At 39.0% G+C, this 12,973-nt stretch overlaps 1 protein-coding gene across 1 annotated transcript in view; it reads left to right on the top strand.

Annotated features, from left to right (window-relative positions):
• The first annotated feature begins 2,978 nt into the window (after positions 1-2,978).
• The window catches only part of kcnj5 (potassium inwardly rectifying channel subfamily J member 5), a 32,593-nt gene continuing 22,598 nt past the window's right edge, over positions 2,979-12,973 (top strand). The window contains exon 1 of the mRNA XM_079466057.1: positions 2,979-3,091. The gene's annotated coding sequence lies outside the window, so the exon portion shown is untranslated. The remainder of the gene's footprint in view (positions 3,092-12,973) is intronic.

The raw sequence follows: 12,973 nt of genomic DNA, 5'->3' as shown, positions 1-12,973 counted from the left end.
TTGTAAGGGTACATGATTTAGAGATGTCTGCAGTTACATTCCTGCAGTAAAACACTGCTGTTAAATATGCTTGATCATAGAAGCCTGACTCAAATTTAAGGTCCAGTGTATGAAATTTACCGGCATCTAGTGGCAAGGTTGTGAATTGCAGGACAACCACTACTACTTTCCGAAACACTACGGAGGTTGATTTGACGAAGGAGATAACATATTTACAAAAAGCTGTCTGTTGTGCAGTTTGTCCGTTTAGGGCTGCTATAGAAACAACATGGTGAATTCCATGCAAGGGTACCCGCGGTGTTTGTAGATAGAAATAGCTCATTCTAAGGTCATAAAAACATAATGTTTCATCATGTAAGGTTTTTATATGCATCTGAAGACATAGTTATGCATATTATATTGCATTTCCTTAAAAAATCCCTCGTAATCTTGGAATGGTACATATCGGACCTGTTTTAAGTTTTTAAGGTGACGTTGCATGAATTCCATTGGTCTGTTTGATTTTATGCAGCGCTGAGCAAACTTTGATGTCATACGGCCAAGACAGAACTACTTGTGTTTCCGGCACACCCCACGGTGCAACACGATCTCACCATGAAACTTGAAAATTCTACAATCATTACCTCCGAATCCGCCAGGAACCTCTGAGTCAAATTTGATGAACAGCTGTCCTTCAATGATCACATTGCAAAAACAATCCTGCCCATATGCCTTATTCAAAATCTCACTGAGCATGTGGCACAACTCCTTGTCCAGGCCCTGGTAATCTCAAGGTTGGACTACTGCAATGCTCTCCTTGCTGGTCAAACCACTCAAGCTGGTTCAAAACCCAGCAGCACGCCTCGTCTTCCAACAGCCTAAAGGGCTCATGTGACACTCCTTTTCATCTCTCTCCACTGGCTACCGGTTGAAGCCCGTATCAGATTCAAGTCACTGATGCTTACCTGCAGGACAACAACTGGATCTGCACCGGCATACTTTCACACCCTCCTACACTCTTACACCCCATCAAGAACCCTGCGTTCAGCAAACGAGCGGCGCCTTGTATTGCCTTCTCATAAGGGCACTAATCCCTTTCCCGCTTATTCTCCTTCACAATTCCTTCCTGGTGGAACATTCTTCCTAACTCGGTCCGGTCAACCACATCTCTCAAACCTTCAAAAAACTACTTAAAACCCATTTCTTCTGTGAATAATTGACAAATGAGAATTTTGTATTTTATTTAAAAACAATTCAAAATGATTACAAAATATTTTGTACTCTAACCCTCTCTCTTTCTCTCAACAGGTAGTGGTCTAGCTTTTGTTGAAACTAGTAACTTTGTATGAGCACCTATTGTACTATTGCTCTTGTATGACATATCGCTTATTAATCCTTGAATTCTTTGTAAGTCACTTTGGATAAAAGCGTCTGCTAAATGACTAAATGTAAATGTATACAGCGATCTATCTGAGCAGCATGCTAGTAAAGCAGGTGAGGAGCGGCATCCACTCTTTCATGCCAATGCAGTTTGTGCTATGCCACTGAATCGGAATCTAATAATAATATGCAGAGACAAGTTTAATTAAGATATTAGCAGAGTTACCTCTGAAAAACTTGAACACGGTTAAATGATATGTTCTGACTGCAGAGTCATAAATCTCCATGAAAGAGGTGTGTAGGGAAGTGGCCTCATGTTTAACCTTGCCGTGGTTTTCCCTGCCAACCAGAAACAGCTGCTCACCATTCGAATGACCTTGCAGAGGGAAGAGAAGCAAACAGCCAACATTATCTCTCTCACTCTTGTCTGTGTCGTTCTGTCTGTCTTTCTATGTTGTATCACACTCTCTGAATCAATTCCAGTGCACTCTCTCCATGTTTTCTTCTGGGATGAAATTACTACACATACTGTATTTCTAAACATAGTATGGCTATTTCTACCAGTGTTGATTTAATTTAACCAGATGGTAAATAGTTTTTTGATTAATTATTAAATCATAGTAATAAAAAACACAATTAAAAATAACAATAATCATTATGATTATTATTAAATGGGATGGCTCAGATATCGCTCTTCTATAGCTCAGGAGATTTTGTTTAGTTCATTAAAGGGTCTCAATAAAGATGTTTCTTATAAAATTACAATGAAGGAATAAATTAGGACTATTATTATTATATGAGAATATCCATGTTAGTCCATGTTATTTTCCTAATGCAATTAACGTTCATTTATTATGTAAACAAAATTTGATTTAAAAGAGATGTTTGTTTACTTTTTCTATTGGCAGCAGTAAATCATCAAATGATGGAGGAGAGTATTTTAACCGGGCATATATCCAGACAGGCAGTGATGGAGCGATGCTGTACGACCCCTGTGCAGAATGCCATATTAATATAGACTGCAACACAAGATCAGGAATTTTCGCGCGCAAATTCAATTCATCCCTGGTTCTGTAGGAGGCGTTTGTACGACACCTGATTTACATAATTCTAAAACACCGCAGACATCAAGTGCAAAAAAACGCTGCTACCAGCGGCGGCAAATATTCCTAGCGTAATTCCTCCCACAGTATTCTTCAGTTTTTTTATTGCGCTGTGATCTGTCTTCCCACAGGCAGTTCTTAAGCTGAAATATTACAGAGATGTATTATATCTCGACCCATTCTCTCCCTCTCCTCTCCTGTGCATGCTTTTGTGTCTCTTTACACAGTTCTGTAAACCTCAGCCTCAAGATTTAAACTCGGTATGTTAAGATGCATTCACACACACATACAGAAACGACAAATCCTTTGAGGGTAGACCGAGGAACAAGGGGTGGTGGGGGAGGAAATATCCTCTCCTGCCCACTTTCTCATCTCTCTCGCTCTCGCTCTCTCTCTCGCTCTCTCTCTCTGTCTCTCTCTCTCTCTCTCTCTCTCTCTCTCTCTCTCTGGCTCGCTCGCTCGCTCTCTCATCCTCCAGGAGAGTGAGGTAAGGAGGTGGTGAGGCGCTTTGTGAACAGAATCCATGAGGCTGTTGAGATGAGCACATCAGAGCAGGAGTCGGAACAGAGCGCAGATGTCGTAACATGCCTCCCCTGACATAGCAAAGCTACCTCTGCGCTCAGATGAAGGTAAGTCTGAACCACGTTTGTTAATGGTCCTGAATGCATTCATGATTCAATAGTCTTAATGTCATCTGACCCCGTTGCTGGATAAGAGGAGATCCATGCTGCAAGCTGAGAAGCAGAGAGAGCCGAAACAAGGGGGTGAAAGGATAACTCCATCAATGACCCCTGTCCCACGGAGACTCTAGTTAGATCTGATCGATCTGATATGCATTTTACGATTTAATCAGCATAGCGGTTGTGAGGCGGCACGATATTGTGGTGGATGCGAAGCTCTGTTTAAGTAAGCGTGCTCGTGTACTTGTTTTAGTGCATTGCAGGAGTTTGCGAGTGCATCAGTGATCTTGACCGAGAAGTTGCAACGGAGAGATGCATGTGTGAATGGGGATTGCATGGGGCTCACCCTGTGAAATATGATTGGTTAGAGGTCCTTTCAGACTCTCAACTTTGTCTGCATTGAGTATACAGCTATAAAATTGATGCGGAGCTATTTGCTCAGATGATTTGAAGAAATTATTTTTGTGTACAGATGTTGGTATCAAGATTCTGTCTGTCAGACTTTGCTGTTCTCTACGAGAAACAATCAAATTATTAAACCGATTTTTCTTTCCTACATGCGTTTGTGCGTGTTGAAGAGAAACACGTGTGCGTATGTGTTCACGTGTGGGTTCACTGCAGTGTTCCTAAGACTGACTGTGGCATATGGATACACGCTTCGACAAAGCGAGAGAGGAAGTCTAGTTGTAAAGCTCCAGTAGTCGTGTAGAACAGTCAGAGGGAGTTGTATTGATTCTCTTTGATTCTTCGTTACAGGGATATTAGTCTTCTCGCCTGGGGCTGCAGCTACAAACTGCTCGCATAGAGAGATTTTCCTGCATCTAGCCTCTCTGGTCTTGTCACTTAAAGTCTCCAGATAACTCAACACACACTCTTGCATGCCAGCGCTGGGAATCAGGGAACAAAAGCAGTGAGGGCTCGATAAAGGGGAAGATAATGAATGGCAGTCCAATCGGACCTGCAAAGAGAGGGAATGTGTGATTTCTTTTTTTATAGTGTCTAACAGTGTGCTTCAAGCTTGCATGTGAAGTGCTGTAAGGTTTCATATATAAATAGGCATGTTTGTAGAAATGTTTTACAGGCATGTTTGGCACAAACATGGGGGGGGTGCAGGCTGACATCACAAAACTGCAAAAGCTGTAGTCCTGAATATCAATTACGTGTAAGGGCTGTTCAACGATTAATCGTGTGCACAGTGATTTGAAGGAGATCATTCTTAATAGATGAATACCAATAAGAGTAGTTAAATGGACGTGTTGATATATTTATTTGATCATATCTGACACCGTACTGTATGTCGCATGTTTTGAAAGGCCAATGGACACAAGCATAGATCAGCAACCAAATTTAAGCTCGCAAGCTCAGAATAATAAAGGTGAATTTATGTAAACAAACTGAGCTTGAAAGGAGATGCAAGATTGGTCGTCATTGAGTAACAAAATCATCAGACTCCACCTGACCTTAGAACTAAATGCATGACTTTGGGGGCTGGTTTTAAAATCTTTGGGATCCTTAACAAAGTATTGAAAATGTCTAGCATATATATACACATATATCTATACCACTGATCTATATAAATGACTGGATTGCGCCTAGAAGGTTAAACTAACGGCAGGGGGTGAAGCCACCGGAAGCGAACGCACCGCCATCTTGGTATGCCTAACTGACAGACAGCGTCATTGACTTACAGTCAAAGTGACGATCTAAAATAAACAGTCGTTGGATTCATAGGCGCACTACAAGCTTTTAATTCACATAACAATTAAATGAATTGTTACTTCAGATGTTTTCTCCAATGTTTATGTTTATTTATCATATGTTGAGGTGTTTGTTAGTCTGCAGATCTGACATGTGCACTATTGTAATGAAAATGAATGTAACTCACTCATATCTAATAAGTCAGGAAAATTCCAGACTTTAAATAATTAACCATTTACATGCTTTAGACATTTGCGTTGTAAGAATGTACGGTGATATTTATGGTATAAAAAGGGGTATAAAAATCATTAGTATGTGATAACTCCCTTTTAATTTAATAGAACGTTTGGGCATACCAACATGGCGGAAATCATGAGCAATAAAGTCATTTAAATAGATCAGTGATCTATAGACATAACACATACAGTATATATAACGTATATATTAGAATAGATTACTTTTTTAGTGCTGGGGACAAAGCTTATTGATTGGTGGGAAAGTAAACTTAATCCTTTTATACAATTATCATATACAGTATAATTTTTAAAAGCCTGTCATTAAAATCTCTTATCTCCATGACACAATTTCATCTCATGGAGTGACCTTTAACCCCATTAACTTCATGAAAATTCCCCCATGAGCAAATATACAACATTTCAAAACATCCCTTCCTCTATTGCGTCCTGCCAAGTCTGTCACCTTGAGGAATGGAAATAATTAAATTATATATCAATGTGAATTATTTATGCTTAGCGCATTAAGCAAAGACAACGTTTCTTCAAAGGGAAAACAGATAGATTGGGCACACAGCAGTAGCATGGTCCATTGAAGTAACGGTCCGGCATGAAAAATCCTTTAGTAGGGAAAATATTGCAGAAAAAAATCTGAATGATTTCACGTTGTGGTAAGTGCCCTTACATCACTAGAGATTGAATCGTTGTTATAATTGCTTCCAATGTTTCCTCATCTGTAAGTCGCTTTGGATAAAAGCGTCTGCTAAATGACTAAATGTAAATGTAAATGTGAATTACCTTGAAAGTAGTTTATTTTGTAAGAAGTGAGCACATAACTTGCAGACATGCTTGATGTGTAAGGATGTAAGACATTTACGCCGTCATAAGTTTCCAAATCATGTTTTAGGTTTGTATTGTGTTAGTTAAGATCTAAGCAGCAAAGATGAAGTGCTCAATCCGTCTGGTTTTTTAAATGAGATATAAATTAAGTTAAATACGTTTACTTGGCATGTCAGCTGCAGTTTCAGAAGAATTCAATTTCCCTCTGCATCGATCTGTAGACTTTGAAAGTTCTGTGCTAGCGTATATTGTATTGCGGCACATTCATGTTATGTAGTACCTTGCATACTCTGTAACTTTTGTTTTGTGTTTTTTATTAAAGTGTATATCTACTTTCAGAAATGTGCTATGAATGAGCTTAGGTACATTTTGTCGATGAATATTTTATAATTTATTTCAGTATGCAGTTTTAGTGAGTTTTTATAATCTTAGTGTCTCAGGGGGATATCATACTATATAAAATGTAATATTTTTCTATAAAAATAACCTTTCGTTTTAATAAACTATTATAACCTTGTAGGGTTGTCTTCGCCAACTTTTCCAACTTTCATATTATAACAATTCTTTGCAATTGAAATATTGACATTCTTATTTGAGTAATAAGTGAGTTGATGAGCTAGATGCAACAACTTTCACCAACCCCCCAAAAAAAACAGTCTTGCAAGATTTAGTTAAATTTAGAGGTTAATGTTAGTTGTTAATTTGTGAAAAAGTATCTGTTATCACCAACATCAAAGCCGCACATGAAGCCATTACAGCATTTTAAGGGTTGCCATGGAAACATAATTTCTGGATTTAAGGACTCATGTAATTACGATAATTCAGACCTGGCCTGAGCACAGCATCTGAATGTAGATCTTGTCTTTACACCCTAGCCTGACACCCAGCTATATCTACTCAGATCTGTAGGGTATAGTGCTGACGCAAGCAATACAACAGGGAGCTATACTGACACATCTTTACAACTAGCGATCGTAAAACAAATGCTCGGATCCGCATCGTAAGGGAGATACCTTCACCTTCAACCCCATAAACACAGCAGGCCTTTCTGCTCGTGGGTGCGTGAGAATTGTGAAACTGAGCAATAAAATCCAACACAACAGATAATGAAAAGGAAAGGAGGAGGGCCGTTGTTAAATGGCAGATTCGTAGCTGTGTTGTTTTTATATTGACATGCACACGCGCTGCCTCCACGCTGTTACGTTTTCACACGTTTGAGAAGAGATCGGAATCAAAGACACATCAAACGTTTTTCAGGCAGAAAAACAACCAGAAGCACTTTCCAAATTTAGCATGTATACTGTATATAAGCATAAAAGGAGAATTTCTCTCCTGCTTCTATAAATAAATAGGACAGCTTTGGTTGTGCGACAAAGGAAGGGCATTAAAGTCTTTACTGAAAAGTGTGTGTGGGAGAATGTGTCCGTCATTCAGAAGTCAAGGAGGTGATCAATTTCAGATCAATGAAGTGCTATATACTCGGGGCACTCCTGCAACAGTAGGAATGTCAGACTTATTTTTTGTCATGATTTGAAGTGAAGCGTCCTACAGCCAGGACTCTGAAATTACTTGAAGATGCTTTTTCTACTTTCAGGGGTCTATTACCTGAAGAAATGGCACTTGTGTACTAAGGAATAGTACAACATGTCACGTAAAGTTAATTTTTTTATGAAATTTCTCGACCAGCCCTTTAATTTTGTTAACAGACCTATAAATGGACACTTTAGGTTGCAGAATAAATTAATCGTGGGACAACTACAATGAATAAGGGGCTTGGCACAATTCATGCTCGTATGTCTCAGGAGAAAGTCATGTTACTACTGACTACTGTTGTATAACCCCCAAAAACATAAAGGAATTTACTAAGTGCAACTGAGATCATGTATCATTGTCATATTACTGTGAATAATGTCAGTAATTTGACCTGCAAATTTCAATGTTCACTCTGTATTTCTTCCGATTGCGTGCCTCAATACAGAAAAGAAATGAAATTTTAATTGAATGATAAAACAAGAATATTCTTTATACCTGTGTTTTTGTGTTTGTGCAGGATGGATTGAACATCATTGTGCGCACCTGCTTTTAAGTGTGTGTACTTAAATCACCTGAGCCTGCCATTTCCTGTTGTCTCACATTTAGATTGTTTTTCACATTCCCCAGAGATCAGATTCCATTATCACTGGATTATAAGTGTTCCCAACAGAAGAGGATTTAGCAACGTCTGTTTTTGCTCTTTTATCGACAGAATTTGATGGAGGGTGTTACAAGCTATCGTGTCGGCGCAGAGATTCAAGACCTTCCGGAATGCTAATAAGGGCAGTTCAACGCCGCGCTCGCATTGGCACACCGGTGCTCCGAAGCCGCACGGTGTAAATCACTTGAGGGAGTTGACAGGCCATCTGATAAACACAGGAGAGAGTGTTGAGGAGCATGTTCTCTACTTAACGCAACCCACCCCCCACGAACACACACGTTCACGTACACCATTCTGGAGTGTAGTACCTGTCATTGGACCAGGCATGTATGCATTCACAGACACCCCATAGAGCGATTTTGAGTGGGTGCGATCAGGTCGCCCATGTCAACTTCCTGCGGCATCGCTCGTGTCGGTGTGGCACTGTGAGGAAGCTCGTTGTCATGGAGCCAGTGTTCCAAAGGCAGGGCGGAGATGGGACGGCTTCATTTCAGCCACTGCTATTCCTGTCACTGATAGGACAATCTCTCACGCACACTCCTTTCATTAAGCTAATTGTCCTTAGTGTGGACAGGATGTCTGCTTGAATGCTCGGTGTCATTCAGAGCGATAGGGACACTCACGCGCACTTGCACGCCCGAGCACACACACAGGCGAGCGAAACGCACCGCTGGCAGTGAGCCGTGCTGGAAGGAGTTCGTTCCAGGGGCATTTTAACTCATTTGCCCTGACTAACCTCAAAGTGTCATAACTGTTTCAGATATAGACAGCCAAGCCATCATCCTGCTCTCTCCGTTGCGCGTGTGTACACGCACACGCACACATACACATTAACAGTCACAGCGAAGACAATCCCGTCATGATGATGACATTGACGAAGAGCCTGAACGCATTGTCTGTTCCATTCGTCCAATAGAGGACTTCACAGAGTATTCGGCTTAAGAGGTTTGTTAAGCCAAAATGTAAATTCTGTCGTCATTTACTTAACCTCTTGTCGACACAAGTAGAAATTTTAAAGAATGTTGATGCTTTGCTTTTGGTCGGATAGAGAATGTGAATGGAGACTGAGACTGACTGTAGCTATGTTTCCACCACCTTGGTGTTATGCACCTTTAAGTTTTGCATCAGACACGTGTAATTGAGACAGCAAAACACAAAATGTTGTTTTGCGTGAAAATGTTAGTTACCCACTATCTAAGCGTCTGTTTCAGCTGGAGGTGTCTTTTTGGTTTCTGAGTCTCATTTTATGCACAGTTGGTTACTAGGTTACCTATTGGTTACTAGGCTACCAATACCACTGCTCGAGGAACTTGATGGATACGCACCTATTTTGCATTTGTTTGTTTTTCTGTTGTTGTGAATTTTGAAAACATTCGCATCGTGTTTGGATCGATGCATCGTCTCTCATGATCTTCTTAACAGAGACAAAACTAGGAGAAGTAAATGATTACATTGATTAGTAAATGACATATATTTTATTTTCAGGTGAACTGTGTACTTTTAATAAAATATAAATTTGTAGGGTGCGTATAATGAGTCCGCGAACAACGGATACCAAGTGTACATCGATATATCGTTTGACAGAAAGCGCAAAACTTACTAATAAGTTACTCTTTAAACATTGAGCATCACCAGTATGAAACTACATTTAGCTAAAATTGTGCTCAAAATAAGTGTTTATTCAGATGAATCAACCAAATTTGCATATAGTATTTCTGTGCAATTGCTGATTTAAAGTGCTTGAGATGTGACCGTTACAGTAAAATGGCATTAGGAGGCACATTATTAGCTAACCTCTCTTTGTTTGGTGACATAACATGGTGTTTCAAATGAACAAATGTATTTGAGTAAAATATATTAATCCCTTGAACTCTAAACCCTGTGAATTTGAAGTCCCTTAGTATGACAGAGACTCTTAGGAGAAACACAAGGTTTTAACCATTTACCAAAGCCCGGTTAGCTCTTTTTGTTTTGATGACAAACGGAGAGAAGAGGAGAAGAGAAAGAAATGCATAAAACTGCAAACCCTGACTGCAAGACATGGATGAATGGGCTGGTATCTGGTAAACTGCATTGCTGCAGCACAAGCTCTGTTATTCCCCCACTACTCAACACTCCCCCATGTGATCCAGTTGTTGGACATTATTGAGACTGTGCAGTGTGTTGACAAAACAAGCCGCCTCTTCCCCAGACGTTGCTGGATATGTCTTTTCTTTGCGAGGCGCTACCAGCTGGTCCTGTTTATTCACAGCCGTTTTGGTAGCCCTGCAGTCTGATGAGAAAACTGCAGGTGTTGCAAATGAAGTGTTTCAATGCTCACAACACTGATCTGCTGTGGGAAGCAGTGATGTAATGTTGCGTTCTATTTTAAATCAGATGTGGGATATACCCAGTTGATTTCTCCGCCGTTTCATTGCCTGATCATCCAACTTGTTCTCACATGGGCTAATGTGTATGGTGGAAATTCCATGTGAATTACTAAGATGTGAACTGTACAGTTTATGGTTATTAGAAAAAAGAAAGAATTAAATTCCATTCAGATTTATTCCTGTAGCACTTTTCTCAATTCTCCATTGCTGCAAAGCAGTTTTACAAATATATAGACAGTAGCACCAGAAGTAAAGAGATGTTATTATGAAAAATAAATAAAACATAGAATACGTGTATTAGAATACATGGCTTTATTGCAGTCAGTACACGGAGACGAGGGATTATTCACCAAAAAAAAGATTTTGAGAGATGTATTGGGGGTTTCGTGTTTGTACAATGGAAGTCAATGGGGTACAATGTTGTTTGGTAACCAACATTCTTCAAAATATCTTCTGTTTTGCAGAAGAAAGAAAGTCATACAGATTCGAAATGACAACCGGATGAGTCAATTATAAAATACTTGTCATATTTGGGCAGTAAGCAGACTGTTCTATTCATAGTGCTAGTAAGTGTGTGTGTGTATTAGTAACACTAACTGTAAAAATAGGTGTCAAGCTTGACCTTTTACACCCCTAAACCAAACCATCATTGCAGAGAATGCAAAATCGTAACAAATCATGTAAATTAGCCATCTCATAAAATAGTTCAACCATAAATTAATGCGATTTTGTCAGACGATCAGAAGGCGATGTACTTGATACAATTACAGTTCAACTCGGACTCTCGTTTCAACAAAAAAATTATGTTACGGGAATAACCTGTAACATTATATAGTGCTAACTTTACTATTTCATTATGATATCGAACAATTTGACATTTTATTTGCTTACAGGTGATCATCTATCATCAATACCTGTGTCTTGGCTAAATTGGAGTTATAGACACTCTTGCAGAGTTTGAAGTTCCAGATTTTAGAGTTGAATGGAACAGTGTAGAAGAAACACATCTGACAACAGAGGAATCCACCATTCAAATGATCTCATTGAAAGAGTAATTAGTATTGGTACGAGTGCTCGCCTGATCTGTCACACAGGCAAGAGTTCAGCCTTTACTGAGTGTGAAAAGAAGCTGATGTTGACAAATTACACAGTTTTTCCCAGTGCAATTAAATCACTCAGCACAAGGGCATTATTTCAGCCACGTACAGATGTTTGCATGTTTGGGATAAACTCAACACTTCATGCATGGGTTGTTTTAACTCAACAAATTTTATGGTTTATGATGCTGGGGTTAGAGCTGGGTAGTAACGGATAACATGTAATCTGCAATTACAGTCCAAATAGAGTATTTAGGGTAAACTATAGTTTAAAATACCCTTAATAAGACTACAATTACTTTTATATGGATTATATGATTACATATTATTCACGGAACGGCAGTATGTTGTTTACAGGTCAATGATTTTCCCTTTTTCAAAATGTTCAAAACATTCCTTACACTTATGTATGTTTGTGATGTTTCAAGCATTTTCCAGAAGAGAGGGAAGGGTTGGAATCAAAAAATGGAGCGGCACTTAGCATTTAATGGCTGGATGTAGTGACAATAGGGGTGTGACGAGACTTTTATCCCGAAAGATGAAACAAGACACAAAATTGGGTTCACAATAACAAGATAAGATTTGTACACTTTTTTTAAGCAATCCTAAATGATGAAATATATGAAAACGTTGTTGCGTATTCAACTGAAAATCACAAAATGCAAAATAGGTGCAGTAATGCAAAATGTTTAGTCTAAATGAATGTAATTTTACGTCTATTTTAAATTTTATGAATTATAATGTGATTTAAAAGTGGCAGGGCATCCTCGATCTCCAAACTTCTCGCCATCAAACTCCATCATGCTGATATGCCGAGACCTTGAAAAGAAATCCTGTCACATTTTAATCCTGTGAGATCTTGTGGCACGAGACCTTGTCACACCCCTAATAGACACACTTTCATTTTTAAGGAAACTCATGGGAAATCTATTCACTGTTACTATCAGTAAACACTAACAACAAGTTACAGTATATGAGTGTAAGTATCTTGCCCGTACTTTGCTTTAAAAAGATGTTGAGGTGATAAGGAATTGAATATTTTTCCTCATTGTATCTGTCAAAAAAGTTCAAAATTATCCTGCTTCAATATAGGTAACATCAAATAAGATTTAAATCAAACATAATCCAACTGTAATCCAAAAGTAGTCCGATCACGTTACCAAAAATGTCTAATCTAAGAGATTACATTACTAACTACAAATTTTGTCATGAAATCTGTAATTGTAACTGATCACGATTACAATTCATAAGTAGTCTACCCAGCTCTGGCTGTGTTGTTGTTACCCAAACAACTCAGCATTTGGGGATTAAATATCCCAACACATGTTAATGTATAACCCAATAGTTCTGTCCATATTTTACCCCTTACACAGGCAGAATTCAAGAATGGCATCAGAAAT

Source organism: Barbatula barbatula (genome assembly GCF_947034865.1).
Source record: "Barbatula barbatula genome assembly, chromosome: 10".
NCBI lineage: Eukaryota > Metazoa > Chordata > Actinopteri > Cypriniformes > Nemacheilidae > Barbatula > Barbatula barbatula.
The sequence above is the reverse complement of the archived record's forward strand: the minus strand, read 5'-3'. Positions and strand labels throughout refer to the sequence as shown.